The sequence below is a fragment of the Mustela nigripes genome, chromosome 7 (genome assembly GCF_022355385.1).
Source record: "Mustela nigripes isolate SB6536 chromosome 7, MUSNIG.SB6536, whole genome shotgun sequence".
Classification (NCBI taxonomy): Eukaryota; Metazoa; Chordata; class Mammalia; order Carnivora; family Mustelidae; genus Mustela; species Mustela nigripes.
The window spans coordinates 41,379,272-41,398,231 of record NC_081563.1 but is presented as its reverse complement, the minus strand read 5'-3'; the positions used below and the strand labels follow the sequence as shown (position 1 = coordinate 41,398,231).

General features: G+C 42.0%; 1 long non-coding RNA gene across 1 annotated transcript; it reads left to right on the top strand.

Moving 5' to 3' along the window:
• Positions 1 to 8,781: 8,781 nt before the first annotated feature.
• Positions 8,782 to 9,781, top strand: LOC132022492 (uncharacterized). The gene is made up of 2 exons (XR_009405594.1): positions 8,782 to 9,168; positions 9,569 to 9,781. It is a non-coding gene; the product is annotated as an uncharacterized LOC132022492 (long non-coding RNA).
• Positions 9,782 to 18,960: the final 9,179 nt, after the last annotated feature.

Here is an 18,960-nt window from a genome sequence, read left to right as displayed (position 1 = left end):
CCATTGCTCTATTGGTTTAACCATGACAGGAAAAATATGAGTAAACATTCAGGAGTCATCAACTGTAAAGGATTCCTGTCCAGAGGATCAGACAACATGAGCCTTAAGACTCCTACCATCTCTGATTGCCTGAGCCTCAGGGAACCCAGGGAACTCCAGTCCCCATCAACTGAGTGTAAAGTATCTGAACCTGTGAGCCATGTCCTGTTGTGCCACCTGCACACAGGGAATGCTCAGTAAATTCCTATCATTGGAGTGAACAAAAGTTCTTAAAAGCCACTAGGCTTGCAGAAACCAAGGGCAGCTCGCAATCTGGGAACCTGCACACACATTTTAAACAGAGAAATGTTCCCTCCAGCTCCCTCTTCTGCTTCAGCCTGTGGTGCTTTGAATTAATTGGAGGATCCAGCTGACGCCTGTCCCTTGTTGGCTGGCTGCAAGCAGCCACATCACCGGTGCCACAAAGGCACTCCCTTCCCACTCGACTGTGCAGCATTTTGTAACAATAAATACTGCTAAAAGAACAAAAGTCCCATTGACACCCCCGTGGCTGACAAGACCTTGATTTGTTTGTGTTAATGTGGGGCTAGACTCCCTCTTCATTAATTACACATCAATGACACATTTGCCTGCATGGCGTGGCTCTGGGGGCTGATGATTGCACATGTCAAGAGCCAGGGAGGTAGTCTCTTAACGACTTTGGCATGCCTGGCCCTGGGGACCCCCAAGAGCCTATGTGGGGGTAATTATAAATACAAACACTGCAGCAGGCTTGGATAGACTGACAGAGAAAATGTAATCTCTGCTACAAAGGGGGAAAGCTACTGATGTTGGATATTCAACATGCTGCTGGGGAGAGGCTGGGAGATAAATAGCTGTCTGAGAACATAAGAAGTTGAATTGTCAATATAATGTGATCATCATGACCGCCATTTACATGTCTATTATGTCTTGAAGTTTATGGGATATTTGTTATCCAATATCTTATTTGATCCCCTCTATTAGGTCAGGAACTGCCTAAGTGCCACACACATGGAAGATACCATTCAATAGTGTATGAAAAAATAAATGAACTAATACAAGGATCATAAAGTAAGACCAACATTACCACTGTGCCCATTTCTCAGATAAAGCAACTGAGGTGCATTTTAGGGGTTTGCTCAGAATCACACAGCTGTAGGGAGGTGGGGCCAGGATTCCATCCCAGGCTTTCTGCTTCTCAGCCCCACTACACTGAGTTATGAGGGAGTTTTGCATGCATGTGGTGATTAAGGGTACACATGGCACAAAACTTCTTCAATGACTATCTTCTCATCATCAGTGGTACATTCTTTAGAAGGAAGCATGCAGAGCACTGAACTCTGCAGACCTCAACGAATGGGAGAGTTTCGTTCAGTCCTCATTGCCAGCAGATGACATAGTGACTTTCTGTTGGCTGAAGACTGTGAGGACCTACCTCCCAGGATTGCCATGGACAGAGCTGGGTTTCCTCTCTGAAGCCTCAGGTAGCACCAAAATAATGGGGCTGCCAAAGCTTTGTTAGATATAGCATGTAAGAACCAACTGACCCCTCTGATGGTTCCTTTCTTAGCCCAGCCTCATCCTATACTATTATGGTTCTAACCAACTTGTGCAACATGTGACGCTCTAGAATTCCCCACTTGCTCTGAATAGCCCTTTCAGCACCCCCAAATGTGGTCAGGAGTTACATTTCATACTCCAAAGTCCATCAGATTCGTATGGCTCGCCTGGGGTCCATTTACCATTTGGGCTCTGAGGATGCTACTAGTCTCCATTCCTTAAGGTGTGGATTGTTGAACATTCATAGTCACATATCCTGGTCCTTTCTGGAACATGTGTGTTTACATTAAATGTGAGAGAGATCCCAAAGAAACCTGGATGTTTTTCCTTCCAGCCTGAGAGATTCTGAATCCGAGGTCTGGGGTCAAAATTAATGCATTCATCGCATTCTTCCCACTGGAAGTTGACACCAGATCTTTTAGTCATGTGTCAGAATCTATATGAGTAACCACAGTCCATTGCCAGAGAGATGTAGAGAAGAGAACTCGCTGGTGGCGTCTAACAAAGTTCTTACAGTTGAGGGAACAGGGGTTGCTGTTACAGAACTACTCAAGGCTGCCTATGGCCCTGGATTGTCTAGGCTCTACCTGTTCCCCCTGAGGTCTCCAAAGAGCTCTTGCACTTCTAATGTTTTATCATCTCAACATGCATTTCCCTTCTGGAAATAGCACTTGGATTCTACTGGGAAGGGGTTCCCCCATTCACTGGTCATCTTTTTTGGATGGAACTTAACCCCTCCCCCAGAGCTCCAGGTGTGTGACCGGTCAGAATTTTCCATCCCCTGGCCCAGTGACTGCATCAGGGATGGGCATGTGACCCAGGTTGTTCAAATCAGACTCAATGTCTAGGCACTTGCTGGAACTCCTGAGAAAGAGTAAGCCATTTTCACTTTGGTGGAGAAGAAGTCTAGAACTCCTAGTGGCCATATTGCCTTTGGCAAGGAAAAGCCTGATTTAAAATTAAATTAAAGTAGAATAAAGCAAAGCCAAAGATGAAGAACCAATTCTAATGCTGAGGAATTCTTTAACCTGGTTTTATAATGACAAAAGATGACTCAAGAATGACTGAACCACCCCATGGAATAGAAGCTACACACTGTTCACTATGCAATTAACATAATACAATTATATTCAACAAACTCTATGTTCCATAGCTGTGCTACTGCTCCAATGCAGGAGTTATTAGCCACATGTGCCTCCTGAGCACTAGAAATGTGGCTGGTACTTGAGAAGCACGGCAAGTAAAAAATGCACTCTTAGGGTGTGAAAAAGAATGTAAAATGTCTTCTTAATATGCTAATGAATGAGAAGTTAAATAAAATTTGGGGGGGAAGTCTTATTATTAATTTTATGTTGACCACTGGTTGAAAAGATAATATTTTTTATATATTGGGTTAAATATCATATATTATTAGAATTAACATCATCTATTTCTTTTTTAGTAGAACTACTAGGAAATTTAAAATTATCTACATGACTTGGGTTGTACTGCTATTGAACAGTACTAATCTAAGGAGTGCGATTTTATTACTCATTTACAAGTCATCCCCTACAAGCTCTATGATAGTTCTTAGACATTTGCTAAAAGGAGAATGACATTACAATTTACCATTGAAAGCAGGACAATTTAAGAGTGTAAGAGGACACCAAAAGTGATTATCTCAAAACAACATGTATATACTGAGACAATTATATACCAGGCAAACTAAGATACATAGTTAGCAGTTAAGATTCCTCTTCTGCTAAAGTCTAGATTCTTCTGACCCTCCCTTGTAAGCCCCACACAATTATCACCCTATGTTAGTCTAAGTTGGCATTTTGCTTTCGGAAATTCTCTATCTCTTCTTATACAACTGTTAAATTTTGCTTTTCAGATCCTTTATCAAATACGTTGTTAAAAACATTTTGTTTCTTGTATTTCTTCAATTGTTATTTATTATTTTTAGCAAATATGAATGAGTTCCTGTGATGCTTCAGATATTTTATATTCCTAAGATATCTGTCCCTTTTAGGGGCATGATATTGGTTCTATCTATCTTTTCTGCATGTGAATACTATGTGCCTTAATTCCTTCTGTACTCTGTAGGCTCTCTGTCAATCTTAGGTGATAGGAACTGCTCCAAAGATTTTTGAACTGGAAGCAGGTTGTCTCTTTACATAGAAATTTGGACACCATGATAATTCCCAGGTACCTCACTAAACCTCTTCCTAAGAGCAGTATGTGGTTACTGCCATTCTTTGTTATATCATGGAGGTTCTGCATGGACCCTTGTGCACCGCTTTTGGTCCACATGGACCTGAAACATATACAGGTAAGGAAATATAAAGATCAACTTTCCAGCCCCTGATGCTAGATTACAAAACACTACAACAGGAACAGCAAATACTGGAGTCCCTGGTGATCCCCACTTAGTGGGAGAATAACAAAGTCCAGAAAAGCATAACAGTACCTCACAGAGGCAGGCAAGAATTCTACCACTGAACCACCAATGCATTACCTCACAGAGGATCACAGAGGGCCTAGAAGTAATTTTGTAAAAAGTTCAGCACATGACTCTAAAAAACAACACAAATGAACAAACAAACAAACAAAGAAGCTGACTCATAAATACAGAGAATGGACAGGTGGTTGCCAGAGGGGAGAATGAATGAACAAAATAGGAATGAACAAAGTAGTTGAAGGAGATTAAGAGATGCAAACTTCCAGTTATAAGATAAAAAATACAGTGATGAAAAGTACAGCATAGGAAATATAGTCAATAATATTGTAATAACTTGGTCTGGGTGACAGATGATAACTACACTTTGCATGGCAAGTATTGCATAAAGTATATAATCATCCAATAACTGTGTTGTACACCTAAAACTAATATAACATTCTATGTCATCTATACTTCAATAATGTACAATAATAATAATAATAATATATGATAATTTATACATTTAAAAATTTCAGTTACTGAATATTACAGAGATTAGTCAGCCAGTGATCAATACCTGTTCACAGTCTTTGTCCTAATAAAACATAAGAAATTGTTCCAGGCCAAGAATTTAAACTACTTTATTTAAAAAACAAAACAAAACAGTAAATTGGGAATAAACAGATTCCACCAGTGTTACACTGAAATACTGACACCCTCCGCTGTGAAGTAGCATCAGACAGTAGGAATCTCTACTACTGCTCTAATCCTGGTCTACCAACTAGTGCATTCGTAGCTAAACATGGTCTCCAGGCTCCGGGGGTCCAGTGTACACACTTCAGTTTCTGCACTTGCAAATAGGGACCCCAAATAAATTGGCTTTAGGTAATCATGAATATGATGACCAAAAGTATGACTACATCGACTCTGTTGATAAACATTTCTGATAGGGGTTAGGTATGCTCAAATGTAAATAAATAAAAAATACATACCTACATACATACATACTTTTTATTCACATCTGACCATTCATATGTTAACACTGAATTCTCTTGTCAATTATCCAGGCAACACTGCTTCATATGGGTATCAAGTGAAAGACACTTCCATAAAATAAGACTTTAATTTCTTAAGTTATTTACTAAACTAATTGTATCCATTATCTATTGCTGCAGAACACATTACTCCACAACTTAGCAGCTTAAAACAACACCAATTACTCATGTCACAGTTTCTGCAAGTCAGGAATCTGGGCACATCTCAGTTGGATCCTCTGCTTTAGGTCACAGTCAAGGTGTTAGCTGGCCCGGGTCATTCCAAACCTCAAGTGGGGAAGGGGTCCACTTTCAAAATCACATGGTCATTGGCAAGATTCAGTTATCTATGCACTGTTGGGCTGAAGACGTCAGTTCCTAACTGGCAGGCCACCCCTCATTCCCTTGCCATGTAGAGCTCTCCACAATGGCAGCTTGCTTTCTCAAAGCAGGCAACCAAAAAGGCAAAAGAGAGAGTGTGCTAGCAACATGAAGTCACATGGGAAGGGACATCCCAAGATCTTCACTGTATTCTGTTGCTTAGAAGCAAGTCCCCAGGTCCAACACACGATCAAGGGGAGGTGATCACGTGGAGATGTGAACACCAAGATAAGGGGATGATGAGGGCCATCTTAGAAGTCTGCCTACCATGCTGACACTTTTGTCCAAATACCATGAAAATAAAAATGTGCCTGAGTATAATTTTTAATTGTTTTGGGTTACGAAAAATGAACAGAACAGTTTTGATGTGAAAAGGAGGCACTTGAGCCAAGTGGAGACCCAACATATTCTATACACCAAGGTTTCGCAGTAGCTCAAACACAATAAATGGGAGAATTAAATCTTCACACAGCACAGTAGAAAAGTCTTCCCAAGTCAAATTATCAAGCAGGACCATAGCCATCAGTGTCATATTCACCTTATAGTGGGTCATTGGTTTCAGGAAAACATTATCAGCCATGTTAAATTAGTGGCATTCTTTGGAATGTTATTAGAGCATCAGTTGAATGGCTGGTATGAAATTGATACATTCTTTCCATTTACTAGTTCTTACAGTATCAAGAGTTATAAACACAAGAAGTTTGCACTTAGGGTGTATGTGTGCCTACATGTTTAAGTAACACTGTAACAGAAACATGTCACACATTACTCTAGCTTTAGAAACACTGCATTCTGCCTTTTTTGGAGGGCAAGATGCCTCCGCATTTAGAGAAGCCTATAGATTGTTTCAGAAATCTGAGAGGTGACCAATTAACATGTGGCTATCTCATAAACTCTGTTTCAATAATAATATATTGAGATATTAAACTGAAATGTCCTCCATTCCCTGTGAATGTCATTGCCCAGCATTCCCCACCACACTGAATCAGTAGAGGGAGGATCCAACCTAAAATGAAGGGGTCATTGCTCAGTGCTGAGTTTCAAATTGGGTTTTTTGAATCAAGGGTAAAACAATAATCTAAAAATCCTTGCTGTGTCGGGGGAGCAAATGGTTTTCCAAACTCCCAAAGATTCCCTCTACATATCAAACAAAACTTGAGTCTAGGAATAGAGTTATGGATGCAGAGGGTTGAGGACAGAAAGCCAGGCTACTCGGGAAGGGGATAGTCATTTCACTTCTGGAAGAGAGTCGGAGACTTAGAGGGACCAGTAAGAGCTGAAGGTCAGCATGTCCTCTCTCTTTGCAACCAAAAGCTCAAAAAGCTGTTTATGTATTGTAAGCAGCACAATCCAGGATCCAGAAGAAACTGTTAGCACTGTATTACAAGGGGCAGAAGGGGGAAAGTTTTGATGTTTATTTTGGAAAGACTCCATTTGCATCTTGTAGATTCTTAGCAGTTTTCAATTAATAGAACTTGCCAGGGGAGCTTAAAATCCCTAGATATATTCTGTCACCCTCAACATGTCAGGCATCTAAGGGCACCTGGGTGGCTCAGTTGGTTAAATGTCTGCCTTCAGCTCAGGTCATGATCCCAATGTCCTGGGATCGAGCCCCACATCGGGCTCCTTGCTAAGCAGGAAGCCTGCTGCTGCTCCCCCTGCTGTGCTCACTTTCTCTCTCTCTCTCTGAAAAATAAATAGAATCTTTAAGGGAAAAAAAAAAAAACAACTTCAGGCATCTGATGTATCACTTACATCTACGGGTGTACCCCCCCACATGGCCTGGTAGATCCACAACCAATTTAAATAAGCCACAGGAAGACAATGTCCTTACCAAATAGGGGGAAATGAAGGATACCATCTCTGAACAATTAATTAAAAAATGAAGCTATAAAATGTGTTAAGAAGAAAGGGACATGACCCTCCCTAGCTTTTATGGACCTCAGTATCAGAAATTCTAGTCCGTAAAAAATCTTACACAGAAGGCCTCACGCACTCCCTGACCAGAATGTGACCAAAAGAATCTCGGCACTCTGGTGGGAAGAGGAAAACATGAGACTTCGGTCCCCCGATCCTAGTCATGTACTCTTTAACTACGGTCATCCATCTTTATCTCAAACATCTTGGACCCCCAAATGAAACCACTGGGAGCCCCACACTTCCACGAACAAGTCACAGAAGTGTTCCTAGTCCAAGAGGAACAAAGAAATGGGGACAGGGCTTGTTCTAGACCATCTCCTCCTTCTACGGGTAGGTACGGGGAGCCACTCTCTAAGATGAGCTATTCCTATACAAACACGCTGCCGTACCCGTACATAGTACAGGTCATTTGTCCATTTTCTTCTTGGCCCTTTTATATCACAACAAGCAACTAACATCACAACAATGTTCTACCCAGATCTGCAAAGGAATTTTGTGGACACCCTGAATGCTGAAGCTTTGGTCATACAGACCCCAAGTGGATGTTGTCGGAGCAGCAGGAAAGACAAAGAAAGCAGGAGAGATAGAAAGAAGATGGTAGTAAGGACTGAGACCAAGACGTGGGAGCCAGCGCCTCTTGCTGAAGCTCAGTACTTGCCTCCTGTGTCGTGCTGGGACTTGTCCTCTAGGGATGGAGAAGCAGGGAAAAGCCTCAGGCACTCAGGGGGGAAATGAGTGAGCCAAAGCTGACTCACAGTTAACAAGGGAGTCCATAATGCACAAGAAAAAAATGACAGCGTGGGTACTGATGGCGTGTAGAGAGATGGGGGTTGAAAACAACAGGCAGTAACACTCTCATCAGCTAAACCACCACATGAGTCTGGAAGAGCTAAGGGAACTTTCAAATAGAGACACCTGCCCCACCCCCCCGAGAGACATGAATACTGAGTGGGTCTTAGCCTCTGCCTTATGTCAGCTTGCAGCAGACAAAGTAAAGCCTTGTCTCTCTTCTACGAAACTCTCCCAACTCAACACAGTGTGAGCAGTGAAAGAAATGTGTTGTTGTTTTGTTTTGTTTTGTTTCAGATAAAAGGCCAGGACTCCAGGAAAGCTTTGGATCTACCCAATCCTGTGACCTGCAACATGGGACTTAACCTCAAAATGGTGATAATAACATCTGCTTTCTCATGTTACTGAAACAATCAAATGGGAAGTGTTCCCAGACCAATGAGATAACAGCCATGAGCCATCGGTCAATGTCAGTTCCTCTGCTCCTTCTCCTACTTGTCAAGACTAAGCCTTTCTTGGAGTCACCTGGATGCTAAGGAGCTGAGTCCTCTCACCTGAAAAGAACTTCTTTCCCAAAGGACAATAGATGGAGAAAGCCCTGAGCCTAGAGTCCCACAGATGTGTGGCTACGCCTCTAGTTTGCAAGTATTTCTTTTTTAAAGATTTTATTTATTTGAGACAGAGAGAGAGCACAAGCAGGGAGGAGAGTCCGAGGGAAAGAGACAAGCAGACTCGCCGCTGAGCAGGGAGCCTGACGTGGGGCTCAGTCCCGGGACCCTGAGATCCTGACCTGAGCCGAACGCAGCCACTTAACTCACTGAGCCACCCAGGTGCCCTGGTTTGCAAATATCTTTAAGCAGCTTCGCTCTTTCTTTTTTTAAGATTTATTTATTTAAAAGAGAGAGTGCATGAGCAAGAGGGCCAGAGAGAGAGAGAACATGGAGTACAGCATGGAAGTTGATATCACAACACTGAGATCATCACCTGAGCCAAAAACTAAGAGTTGGATGCTTTAAGCAGCTGAAATCTTTCTTAAAAGAAATGGTATGTAAAATACACATGAATCTAAGCTGAAATCTGATTATTTGCCTTCTACTCCTCTGCATCCAACCCCACCAAGGAATCCCCAAGCAGGGTTCAAAGAACTTGGACCTGATGGTCTCCATTTACCCTCCTTAACCTAATGAATACCATTGACCTGTTTTGTACATGTTTTGGGTTTCTCAAAAATATGAGTCATTCTCTAATAATAACTAATTTTAATAAACTCTCAGCCCTTGGACAAAACTCAGAAACACTTGTTACAAGGTCTAGAATTCTCCCATTTGAAATTCAATCCTTTATATCTTGAAGTCTTTTTGGTTATTAAATATCATCTATAAATTAGAAATTCCCTCAGAGGATTGATGCCATTTCCATTTTAATCATAGCATTTTTTTACCAGTTTGTGAAGACAAGGCCCAGCCTGCCCAAGTAAACGGTAAACACTCAAGAGGGAAGAAGGAGAAGCCAAGAGTGGCAGAGAAAGAGCTAGAAGAAAAGTTCCCTTAGCCCCGGCGTGAACTGTGTCCTTTCCTCTCTCTCTCAGACTTTTCTATTACTGTCTAAAGGGACTCAGTTTCATTTGACGTGTAAAATAAAGCTTATTCCAAAACTTGCATTGCTTTACTATTTAAGGAAAAGATGAGATTCCGGTGTTATTTCAAAACTAAAAAGGGTGTTTATTATTTATGGTCTTGATGCTGCTTAGAGTAAATTTGTAAGTATCACTTATTATTCTGGAATTTTGTCGTGTATGGATTACTTATAAAGAAACAACTCCAGTCCATATTTCGGAGACATACGCTAGGTAATCAAGAACCCGCAATGGGAACGTTGCCCGGAGGAATTTGTGGCATGCCGGTAGAAGTAGGAAAGGGTCATCTCTCTTTTCCCCACTATGTGGAAGGAAGGAAAATGGTCCATAAGGACAAGAGAAGACATGTTACACAGAGTAAGAGTAATTTCACAGTCATTTCATGTGCAGATGCATAGATTTTCTTCCCCCAAACCTTCCCTGTATTGTTCTCTCTTGATAATGGTCTTCATGAGTTATTATGCAATGTGGGTTCCTGGGATGATAAGTCAGGTAAGAGTTGTGCCCCCTTCTCCTCCCTGCAAGCAATCTTGACCAAGAATCCCAAAATTTAAATTGCAAAAGTACGGTCAATTCTACTATAATGTAAGTGTGCGTTCCTAAAAATCACCATGCTGTGCAAGATTGTGCAATATAAAGTATGGAGCTTATGGGGGAAATGGGGTTGGGGGTACCACATTCAAAAACTTTGTCAAGGGACACATAAACAGAAGCTAGGAAACAGAAATGGCAACACAGCTGTACACAACTTACATGGCTAATTAAGAAAGTCCTGAAGTTTGCCTGAGTATGTGGGTGTTGGAGGGTTGTAGCTGTGAGGCATTATGCAATGATGAAGGAGCTACCAGAAATCAGACCAAGTATTGAATGGCCAGGTGTGGAAGGATGTGGTTCCTAAGACAGGCAGTGAATGCAGGAAGCCAAAAGGTGTGCTTGTATAGACTTTTCCTTGTGTATTCCCCAGGGCTCAGTTTCCACACTCACTTCATGTTTGCTGTGGACAGAACTGTGCATAAGCAAACACTAAATTCCCACTCTGTTCAAGCCCTTCTCGAATATGTCAAGCATGTGGAAACAAATTTGTGTTTTTGAAGCAAGCGTTATAACACAACTGACTGTATCTAAAAATTTCAGGTTTTTGTCTCCCATCGTCACTCTCCATTCCACTTGCAGAATAAATTATCCTAGACACAGATCTCATGTTTTGCTTAGGATCTCACAGAAAAAAAAAAAAAACAAATAAACAAAAAACAAAACAAACAAACAAACCAAAAAACAGGCAGCCTAGAAGAATGTTTCCAGTGATCGATGAGGTGGGATTTTAAAAGAGATGATGGTTTATTCAGGGCCTGTCAATGTTCCCTTGCTGAAATATAATTGAGCCTGACATCGAGGAAGAGTAGAATTTGGAAAGATGGCCAACAGTAGACAAGCAGGGATAGTATAAGAGCCAAAGAACAACCCAAACTTAGGACCAGGCTCTGGACCTCAGCAAGAGTCTTGTCTCTGGGAGGGGTCGAAGCATCAAGCATGGAGGCGAGAGGCACCAAGAGGCATCCTGACACTGACTGGAAGACTTTAGGCACGTGCCCCAGCTCTCCCTATCTGTCCTTTTTAACTTGTTAGAATGCCATCTGTGAATCTGCCTAAACCTTCCTTTTAAGTCTCCAGCTATCTTAAGGAACACTGTCATACAAGCCAGGCGAGAGCCAGGAACACAGTAATTGGGGCATTCACTCACCACATATTTAATTGAGCAATCACTGTGTGCACTGCCACCTAGGAGAGTCTAAAACCCATTCTCAATCTGGCAGCCTGACTGTAAGCCTCTCTGCAGCTCAGAGCTGGCGCAGATCACGGAAATTCCGCACTCGGAGCTGACAGCTGCCTCTCCCCGCTTTCTCAGATACTGGTATCCGGAACAGCACCGTCCTCTACTGGTCAGGACCGTCCTGGGCATGGCAAAACCATTAGCATCCCCAGTAAACACTTGCCAAATGCCACCAGTGCACCCGGTCACTGTGAACATCCAAAATGTCCCCCTCGTATATTCAAACACATCTGGCAGGAGGCAGCTGGCCCCCCTGGATGAAAGCTGGCCTTTCCCTCAGCTTCATACCTTCTTTCTTTGAAGGCTCAGGCCTGCCCACTTTATGACACAAGTACTCTTGCTGTGTTCATTCAGGTAACTTTGGAGTAAACACAACCCACCACCAAAGGGGTACGGTAGGAGACACAAGAGCAGGGAAGGGGATGATAGGAAAACCCTTAGGGCTCCTCACACATTTCCTCCCCCTTTATTACCCACAAAACATCAATATCCTGTGATTCCCAGAAGAGTCTGAGAAAACTGGTTTTGATAAGGAAACTGATATAGAGACGTGTCCTTGGTCAGGCTGCTGGTTTGGGGTTGGAATCAAGTTGTCCCGGTTTTTATTCCACCACAGCTCACTGCTGTTCCCTGGTGCTGGGAAAAAGAGCCTGAAATGCTTTTCACTAGCAGCTGACTTTCCTGGTGGAGGTTCCATGGTCGTTTGAGTTTGTCACTTCCGCTGTTCACCAAGTATTTCCAGCTCCCTACCTTCAGGGGAACATGGGGATATTGTACTTCCAGCCTGTCTCCGGTTCTTCAAGGACACATGACTGGTTCTGGTCAGTTAGTTGTGGAGCCTTCCACGGCCAGTTCAAGAAACTGTTTTCCTTCTGCTACAACAACTTAACAGCATTCAAAATGGTGGCCTCTCTGTAAAGGGGAATCCCAAAGTAAGAAAATGTTGCAGAAGAAGCCACAGCAGACCCAACGGGGACAATTAGTGTGAGCAAGAATGTCATCTGTTGTAATAAATAGTGAAGATGTAGGAGTTGTCATTGCCACATGCTGTATCCTCTCCTGCCTAATCGCCCTTCTGCCCGTGAGTCCGTCCGTGAGTCCGTTCCCAGACATTCTGATGGAAAGAACTCCTAAGGTCTGTCCCATGAAACATGCACATGCACGGGAACAGCACAGAGAGCACACAGCCGATACACACACACAATACACACGGCACACAGATACACGTGCCCAGCACAGAGCCCGGGTCTTTGCCACCCCGTGCATTTTCTATATCTTGACCCCTGATTTGAATGTGGATCATTTCACCTCTCACACTCTTCTCCCCTTTAATGACAAGCTCATGTGCCTCATTCAACTCCATCTCCCACAGAACCCAGAGAAAACAGGACATAAATATTTATTAAATAACCGACCTTCACAGTCTAGTGCCAAAAGCAAAAAAGGGAGAGAAATTATCCAGGAAAACTCATTTTTCCTTTAAAAAAATGCTGGGAAGAATAAGGAATGAGCATATGCAAGGTGAAAGGGACTATTTATGAAGATACAATGCATTCACAAAGCTTTGAGAGTTAGAGGGGGTTATCAACATACAAACAATCACTACCATGATAGAGAAGGGCTCTTTTCTTTATCATGAGGAAAATTTCTCATTAATTACAACATGTGCCATAAGTTATACTTTATCAGCTATCAAATAAAAGACTTTTTATCTCCTTCTGGGTCTATGGTCAACAAAACTTCGGCTTCTAGTTAATATCTGATGAATCCCGGGATGACTCCGGAGGGAACCCGCTCAATATTCCGATAGTTCATTTAACTCTCATCCCACTCAGCTATCCCAGACATCCATTGCCGACAAAGTGAAATATGATATTGATCTAGCACCGCATTGTTCAGTCTCTGTGAATCTTTGGGGGTCATTTGCTGGCTGATAGATTAACACAAGGGTGATAATCACTTTGAAGTAAACTGTCAAGTGCGTGTGCTATGCTCAATGCTGTACTGAGAACCCCAGGAAATTAGTTTCTCCCTAGGGGGTGTGTCATATAATCACGTTTAATAAAACTCAAATAAATGCTGGAGAAGCAGACAGAGGTTATTGCCAAAACACACAACTGTCTGCGTCCTCAGGGGTGAGAATCATTCTCTCCCAGCCACTCAGCGTCAGCGATCTTATTCTCCCCCTTCCAGCGGATACTCTGAACCATAACAAGAATTTAACATGAGACAAAAGGAACAGTAATAGTAGTGCAAAGGGAAAATTGGGCCAGTACCCATATCACACAACTTTATGTGCGTTACTGTGGAAAGGGGGCACCGTGATTGAGGAGACTCAACAGCTACTTTGCCAGACTTCAATCCTAGCTTTCTCCTTATTAGCTGAGTGAGCTACTTAACCTCTCTGTGCCTATTTCTTCATGTGTGAAGCAATCTTACACACAGATTTGTCGGAAGATTAAATAAGTTAATTGATGGGAAATATTTAGAAGAGGGTCTGCTGTGGAAGTGTGCCTCCAGTATGATTTTATGGTTCTTTAGAAAGAGAAAGATAAGGACAGAGAACGAGATACCTATGAGAGTAGGTATGTGGAGGTATATATATTTACATATGCTCAATGAAAGAAGCATGGTCAGTATGCCCATTTCACAGGAAAGTACCTGAGAATAGTGAGATGACAGGAATAACAAGCTTGAGGTGAAACCAACAATTGAATCTGCGACATTTTTATCCTAAGGAACATATTCTTAAATAGTTGGCCTGCTACAAACAGATACTTATTGGTCATCAAATATTTATTGAGTATCTACTTTGTGCCAGGCACTTTGCCATGCAGAGTCACGGGGCTCTGTCACTCACAGCAAAAATCTGGGCAAAATGATGAAAAAAATACCTTACAGGTATTTTTTGTGTTCTTTCAATAATGCTTCATCAACCAAAGCTACATTCTTGTACATCCACCCTTCCCCCACTGTGTGCCCTTGGTCTTATACTTCACTCAGGTAGATACTCCCTGGGCAACATTCTAGAAGCCCTTCCCTAGTCTCATATCTATTGACTTGATTCCCATTCTCTGAGGGAACCTCCACTTTGTTAAATGATAGCAAGCTGCTCTGGTTAACTTGGATGGCAATTAGTTCCCCTCATGAAGAAAAATAGACTGGAAATCAGTAGGCATCTCCTAGGCAAGTTCAAACTAAGGCTTTATGTGACAGTGAAAGAGTTTTCCAATCTGGATCATAGATTTAACTAAAGGAAATCTTCCAAATCTAAGCTAATACAATTCAGTAGGTTAACATCACATTCTTGGAATCGGCTCTCATGGTGGGATTTCTTGTATCATAGCCCCATTGGAAGGAGAATGCACTAGACAGAACTGACCTCAAGGTCCCTTTGTCAGCCACGACAACCCAGTACCTCACAGGGTGGCCCATTTGAACTTGAAAACATAAGCTACTTAGTGTTGCTCTATGTTGTTCTGGTACCATAAGAAGAGAATCTCTCTGAAATATACGTGATCCCTCTTCCAACTCCTAGACCATAAAATTGGAAAATCAGCCGATGAGTCCGAGGACAGGAATGCAATTCACACAGTCAAGTGCAGCCAATTTTAACTAAGTAACCTTATCATTTTCCTCCAGATAGTCCAATGGCCCAATCCTCAGCCAGGCTGGATAATGCCCTATAATTTTCAAATTGATCTCCTATTTCGTCCAAGGATATCTCTTCCTCTTCCCTTCTCCTCACACTAGTAGATAAAGGCACAGACTTACGTCTCCCTACCTTGCCTTTCTTTACCCTCTGCTCTTCAACTGATGGCTAGATCTGTCTGCCACTCTCACTTCTAGCCCCTGAGTGTGTCCAATGAGTAATTTTAGACTGCTGCTCTGCTATCCTATGGAAAACATACTCTCATCCCTTCTCTGAGCCCTTTAAAAGCCCACTTCTTTTGTTTATGACTCCAGGGCTGAATGTATCCCCACCAGCCCGGAGATAGTGCTCTTCAAGTTTCCATCAGAGAGTTTGGCTACAAATGAAAGCAGAAAAATAGAATATTAGCTGGAGGGTTAAGTGGAGACTATAACTTTTTGAAAAAGAGATGTGAGATATTTTTAGCATCTTTGCTGTTGGAAAGAATCCATCAGAAAGTGAGAAAACTAATAATTAATTATTAACAATTAATAAAATAAAAATTTGCTTGAACAAGAAAATTCTTCACAAGGGCAAAAATTCATTAAAAACAACCAGTTGAGGGAGAAAGTTGAACTTTTCCCAGAAAAATGGAAAATCTTAACCTGAAAGCTTCTGATCTCCTGAGTCATCTTTTAAGAACTTTACATGTTCACCAACATTCTTTAATTCTTACCGAAGTTTCTTTCAATGCGTTTGAAACACTAAGTTGGCCAACCAAACCATCAAGTTCTCACAAAATGATTGATTTCAAGCTGGAAGAGTAAAGTTTTCTCTTGACTCCCAAACACTGACTCATAACAAAACAGAGTGAGGCAAGACTTCTAAACCTTCAGGTTTCCTGCCATTTTCCATGAATTCTGGTGGCAGAATTTCCCCATACCCCTCCTGCACCCAGGAGAAATCAGATCAATGATTCTTATCTTTTGCCTCTGTCATAACCACTAGTGTATATTTTCAAACATACATTCTGGAACTTCACTGCAGTCCTAATGAATCTGAGTCTCTTGGGGAGAACGGACACAGAAGGGCAGGATACAAGAGGACAGTCTTCCTTTTTTTTTTTTTTTTTGCAAACATTCCCAGCTATTCTTGGATACACTGAAACTCGGGTCCTAAATAGAGAAGCCCATATAATGGTTTTTATTTTCATTTGTTTTCATTCTTGTGTTCAATAAGCTCTTATTATATACCTATCATGTGCCAGGCTCTGGCTTGGAGTCAAGTATACAAGGTTAAAAGAAGATGGTGCATGCCTTCAAGTTTATTATCTAAGGGGGAAAGAACGGAGCTATCCAAGGTAAACTCAGCAGCGTGAGGTCTTGTGACCAAGATGGTCTAAATGTGCTGACATTTAGTGACATCCAGTCCTGGCTTAGTTGGGGTCAGGGCACAAGAGGCCCACAAAGGCCAGGCATACTCTGGAGGTGAACTCTGAAGGATGAGAGAGAGCCAAAGAAGAAATGTCATGCAAAAATAGAAATGTTTCCAGTTCTCAAAAGACTTTATTTGTAACTCTTCAATTAACTGAGCAAAGTCTATGTGAGTTCTCATCTTCAAATTGTCTTTATCCAAGAAACCACTTTGATATCCTTTTACCAGTCCAGAATAACTGAGAGCCTCTTCCATTCCAAGAGATGTGGGACATCAAAAGGCTTGTAGGACACACTCCTGGTCCTTATACATAGGAAGGAAGTCTTCAGAGAAGTGGGGGAATTTCAGGTCCACAGGAAAGGAGCTTTCTGTTGGAGCATCAAGGACAGGATGGAGGGGGAGGCGAGGTCAGGAAAGGCAAAATTTACATCTCAAGTGGAAATATCTTATTCTGCCTCATGGAGGTAATAAGATGTAAGTTAAATAAAACAGAAAAGGAAAAAAGAGCTTCTTTTCAAACACTTAAAAATTCACAGAATTTCGAATAAAGACAAACTCTTCTATAAATCCCCATGCACACATCTCAAGGGGCCCTGGCTGTCTTGGTAATTGGGGTGAATTTCCCCCAGTGGAACCGACCGTACATTACAAATGTGTCACCCATCTCCAAGTCCAACTTGAGTTTTCCAGGACAGAATTGGCTTTGTGGTAAAGAAGAGAAAATGGCTTATAACAAACTGTATCACAACAGAGATTTTTGCCAACAAAGCAATTTGGCTAACTGTAGTAACAAAATTGTGTTAATCTAGTTGCAAACAATTCCTCTCTAAGAAAACATTAATTGTGCCTTAATAGAAACCTGGCTTAAAGGCTAACGGGAGTGAGGTCCCACTCTCTGCTGCAATGATTAGACGACTTTTGAAGTCCTATGGGTAATTCCGGCTTGTCATTTTGAGGAAAGCTGGGAAACTGCCCCAGCTTGGTCACTATTAAAACCAAAATACACAACGAACAGAGGTGCCCTCAGGAAATATGGGGCACACTCAGAACAGAGGGCTGAGGACAATCTAAAGAGGTAGAGAAACCAACAAAGGAGGCAACCTCTCCCCCCTCCAAGGCTACGCCTCTCAAACTGAAGCAGTGGGGTGGGAAGAAGGGGTTACCAGTCCTGTAATGAAAGGACCCTGGTCATTGCTAACCTGTGTGCCATGCCATGGCATGGAGGGATCCCAGGGAATAAATGCCATGACCACTTGTCCCTTGCTCCACCCCATGCCTTCCACTGGCCATGCAGGAAATCACAGAGCAAGCAAACCTACAAACATCAGGCCATATATGTCAGTTTCTGTGGGGTTAAGCAGGTGGGAAGGGGTAGAGGGTAAACACGAGGAGCCAACAGGGAGTACCCACCTAGGATCAAAAGTTGACTGTTGGCCAGACATGAACACTGTCTTTCAGTATTTGAAATCCATACAATCATATCCCAAATTTAGTCACCCATAAACCTCCAACTCTACCATTTAATTGGCTTTTATGATCTCACCCAGACTTCCACCACCTGGCAGTACCTTCGTTAAAAATCTTCCAACAGGACATCTCACAGTTGACACAAAGATACTCAGACTCCTCGTTGATCACATGCCCAGTGAGCCCATCTACATTTCTAATTATTTCCCACTACTTCTCTGTGCATGCTGAGACTGGGTAAACTGGATTTTTCACTGCTTCCGAAATCATAACTTCACTCATGGTGTTCCCTTGTCATTCAAAATCCAATTTCACGTTTAAAACACTGTCTGAATTCTATCTTCATGAAGCCTATCCTAATTGTGTAAGCCAGCTGTAATCTCTCTCTCCTCTTTCCGTTGCCCTGTAGTTAAATATCTCTTGAAGAATTTACCTTAGAAACTTACTTATCTTAACTCTATACCCAATTCTAAGCTACTTGAGATATAATGAATGTCCCTCACCCTTGTACTTCTGTCCCAAACCTGATGGCTTCTACATCATAGGCAACCATGAAAGCCTCCCTGAACTGCGTTAATGTTCAGTGATTCATTGATTTGTTATAGATTTGAAAGAGTTTCTTTCATTTTCTCCAACAAGAGAATATAATCAAGATTTTAAAGTTACAAGTAGTAATATTTTGGCTGAACATAAGATTTTATAGTAACTAACCACTGGGTGGGTTTTGTTTTTTTTTTTTTTTTTAAAGAATTTATTTACTTATTTGAGGGAGAGAGTTAGAGAGAAAGCACACAAGTAAGGGGCCAGAGTAGAGGGAGAAGCGGGTTCCCCGCTGAG